The following is a 4589-nucleotide window of genomic DNA, read 5'->3' on the forward strand; positions in this document are numbered from 1 at the left end:
CGCTGACGTTTCTTGCAGCGATCACCATAAAGGCGGTCGGATGTAGAATCTTCGTTTCATTTAATAATCACGCTCGATTAATATAAATTGCCTGGCGATGGCGGAGCGCCGGTTACACCATATTTTTTGCGCAACCGGCAAAGATTCATCGCTAGCCATAGTCCCGCTAAATTAGGATTAAGAACTTTAGCGGCTGCATGGGTGAGCACGACTAACGTCGCTACTTAGGCAAGCATTTGCCCGGAACACGTTTCGCTCTGACCCATTGCGATATACGGAGCACGGATGACGATGGGCATGATTTCTAGGCCGAGGACACGATCTGCCTACGTGTACGAAGTTGTTCGTGAAAATGACGATATCGTCGGTGGAATACAGATACAGTTGGATGCTCCTGCGAGGCGAACGACTAGCGCGCAATCTAGCAAATCGACGTATTACCGCCGCGTCGCTCGTACGTTTCGTACCCTCTTACTCGATCTTCGTTGTCTCGATGATGTACAGCGGCAGATCGCATCTGAGCCTGTGCCGTGCAAATTTATTCGCCTAGTTGGACGCTGCAAATTGGAAGAACGATATGATGCATCGATTTCTGTCACGGTTCTACGTTTTACCCGCAACCACGTGCCAACCATCGTGGATTTTGCTTCGCGTTCAGCGGAGCGCGAATTTTTCGTTGCTCCTACCCTTTTCAGTTTTCTTTGCCGGGCTGGAAATAAACGAACGTGGGAATCGCGGCCGCGTACACGGGTCTGTTTAACTGTTCGATTCTAGATAAACGTTCGGCTCCTCGATCTTCGGCCACGTAAGTACGTTCGACGGATCTATATCGTTCCGCCTTCCGTTTTTTTCTAATTCCCTTTTACGCCGACGTACACGGCGATGTTCGCGAAACACTCGCGGCAGTTAGCGCGCTCTCACTGATTGCTGAAAGAACGTTGCTAAATCGACGATTTATTATTGCTCGTGTAGTAATAACGTAGCCGATGCTAGCGTACCACAGTTGCTGAGATGCACCCGCTATGACAACGTTGCGGTAATATGAATTGTTGGCCCAGATTCGAATGTGTTTATCATCGGGGCACGTCATTGATTGGACCGTTACAACACCAGCCGCCGCGTAACCAAAAAGAAAAAAAAAGAAAAAAAATTGAACTTCCAAGTAGTCGATGCTGTAGCGTGCGTTGATCGATAAGATCTCTCACGTGATGAAGAACGAAAGCTTGCGCTTTTTCTTCGGCTAATTTACCAACGTTCCGTTTCTTGAACCCAGACATAGGTATCTGTTAACGATCTTAAAGCGTTACCGATACAGCGCTATGTAAAAGTTTCGTGTTAACTGCTTAAACGTTAGTCTCACGTGAACTGATATTTTAGTTTTTTCTCGTAAAGAGAACTTTCAAAAACTACCGTTATAGGTAGAGCTGCGATCCTTTGGAGAGTAACCGAGCTTCCTGAAATACTGGAAAGAGGTTGACAGAAAGTATAACGATTAGAATAAATTATTCCGAATTGTTATTAATACACGATTCTAAAACTTGACAGTATCTCCGAGAAAATGGTTGTCGTCAAGGGAGCAAAGAAAGAGTATATAAAAAATCGTTTACTTTAAATTATTCAATATCTTTTGAAGCAATTACGAGAAATAAAATGAAGCCAATAGCGAGTATCCCTACATTTATTCCTAAAACATTTTTTTATAATTCTGTATTTGCTAACTATCTGATCGTGCATTATGGCAGCAAAACTTACGCAACTGTTACGAACGTGTACCTTCCTGATAAATGTAACGAAAAATTTGTACGTGTACTGAGCAAGTCTAGTTCCATTAGAATTCGGTACAAAGAAGTTACGTTGATCGACGTTAAATTACCGAGTCGTACAGACTCGAGCACAATAGAGGAATCAATTAAGAAACAATCATCGAGTCGATCGATATGCTTACTTTACATCAACCAGGCTATACGCTTCATTCATCACGCTCGTATTCGAGCGACGCTAATTTTACGGATTTCGAAGTAGTTTCTCCGAACAGCCTCTAGAAATCCATCGATAAATCCTAATTTATACTCTGATGCGAATGCGACGGTTCATAAATTCGCCCGAAGGATTCAACGTTTAATTCCTAAGCTAACGATAGCGATAAAACTTTCCAGCCAATTATCGATCATCCTCGCCTCCGTCATTCAAACGAACTGAAAGATTTTACAGCGAAGGATCGCGTTTACTGAGTCGCAGTTGATCGCCAGCGAATTGAGCTCCTTTCGATCCAGTTGAGCGATTTGCATCGTTGGAACAATGGTAACCGCGGCGCGGCGCCAGGGGAATTCTGTCGAGAGACGAGCAGGACGACGTCTCCGTTCCAGGAAAAAGCGAACAGCGCTCGCCGTGTTCTCGTTTTCGGCGCGTCGTGATTTCCATAGCACGCAGCAGATGAACGGCCCAGGGACTAGCTAGGAAGAAGTGGAGATGGAAAGGAGGCTAGATTAGCGTGGGGTAGGAAAAAGCGAAAGTCATGTCAGACCAATCGCAGCTGAGACAGACGGAGCATTGTGCGCATCTCTGCCCTAGATAATTAATATCCGTGGTCGGTAGTTTTCTGCGGGCGAGCGCGGTGCATCGCGCCGACATAGTCTCCGCGCCACGTCGATTGCTTCATTTTCCCGTCGAGCTAATTGATTAAAGGGATTATTATTACGACGCCGTGAGCAGGATGCTCCGCCGACCGGCACACAGCCGATTTCCTCGCCTCGTCGCCACTTTCGTTTATGACAGCCGGTGTGTTGCAACGCCTGATTTTTCCACCCTTTTTGTCTCGATTGTTCCGATCACCTCGCTACGCACATGAATCTCTTTTTCGACGAGCGTTCACGACGCCTTTCGAACGCGTGAGAATTATGGTGAATGGTTGATACAGTTGAGCACGCCAACTTACGAACAAAATCTTTTGTATGTTCTTCAGCGACTCACAACCGTGGCACTAATTATCTGGTCGCAATTCTTGTTATTTTCATCGCAGAATCTTATCATTTGACAGACGTTGTATAATTTGTAGCAAGTAATAATAAATAGACTAGAAGAACAGACTAAATAAAAATAGATGAAACAGCAAATAGAATAAATTTGTAATAAATTTCTTCAATCTCGCGAGTCACAAGTAAGAATATATCGACTGCCAAGAACGCCGTTGATTTACTCAACAACTTGATATGTTTTAAAACCGGATATCTCAATAATCAGACAGAAAGCAAGCTGCGATACAAATTGTATTTGCTGCTGACCGGATCTTCGTTATCCGTGTTATAAGCTATGTACGTCTGTGTTATGATCTACTCTTACGACGTTTTCCAACATTTCGTTTTAATTTGATCTGGACTTTTAATTAAGGGCTTGTAGTTTGTCCTGCATTTACCTTTTCATATTTGTAGCTTCACACGAATTTCCATGAAATTTTTTCATTTCTGCCTTGCAGTTACGAAGCAAATAAAGGTACCACGTGTCAATTCGGATGCGAAATTTTAATTAATATATAAATTGCGGATTGTTACGTATTTGTGAAAAATTTGAGAGCACAAAATACATAGAATGTACGTAATATTATACAAGATACAAAAACGTACAAAGTAAAGTATTTTCATTATGATATTTAATACATATGCAACATAGGTGAAATGAATATCTGCTTTCATTATTTTCTTTCATATTATATTTCAGGCCTGGAAAGATCTTCATACGGAAAATATTGAAAGATACGTGCACTGTATTTTTAACTTGCATTAGGATTCGTAATTGTGAAGATGATCGGATGTTCGATATCAGTATTAGATATCAAATTAACGAAGTAATTAGTGTGATGCCATATTCTGTGAGTAAGATGGAGAAAAAGTTTGAAATCACAATCTGTACGTGGTTGCATTAATGGAAATACAAGTTTGAAAAGTGAAAATTGGTCAATTGAGTAATTTCCTCACCTGCCTTGTTTTATCTCAGTAAATCATCAATCTTTTCTTAAAGAATAGAAATATTGCATGATATTATTTATAATACGCAATATGGAGCGTCAGTTAAACAAACTGTAATCTTCTTCGTTTTTAAAATTATTCCGATAGAAGTCATTGTAATGACTATGTACTTTTTGTACATATTTTTGTATTGATATTGATAATACCACATAATATTCTATAATAGATGTTTAATCATACAGTTACTACAACGTTAACTGTGTGATAATAAAATGTCATTTTTCTACCGATATTAATTGCAAAGAAAATATAGTAATAATTACGCGTCGGAAAAATGTACTTTCTAAAAAGTGAATATGATTTTTAAATATTAAAATACGAATATTACAATTTGAACGAATAAATTCCTCAGTGAAATTTGGTTTCAGAATCTGTGCTCGAAATGTCAGGCTGTAGTTTTCGTTAAAAATAGTAAATTCATTTTTCATTCGTCGACTGGAAGATTACGTTTCGTTAAATTCAATTAAAGTATCGTACGATCTATGCTAAATTATGTAGAATAATTAATTTGGTACCGAGCTGTACTCATTACCAAAATCTACTATTATATTCTCATTGTATTCGACG

General features: G+C 40.2%; 1 long non-coding RNA gene across 1 annotated transcript; it reads left to right on the forward strand.

The window, feature by feature from the left end:
* The first annotated feature begins 408 nt into the window (after positions 1 to 408).
* On the forward strand, positions 409 to 3936 carry LOC138178921 (uncharacterized). The gene is made up of 4 exons (XR_011172861.1): positions 409 to 805; positions 2157 to 2778; positions 3473 to 3587; positions 3715 to 3936. It is a non-coding gene; the product is annotated as an uncharacterized LOC138178921 (long non-coding RNA).
* The last annotated feature ends 653 nt before the right edge of the window (positions 3937 to 4589 follow it).

The sequence above is a fragment of the Bombus flavifrons genome, chromosome 4, assembly GCF_040668555.2.
Source record: "Bombus flavifrons isolate JBK064 chromosome 4, iyBomFlav1_principal, whole genome shotgun sequence".
Lineage (NCBI taxonomy): Eukaryota > Metazoa > Arthropoda > Insecta > Hymenoptera > Apidae > Bombus > Bombus flavifrons.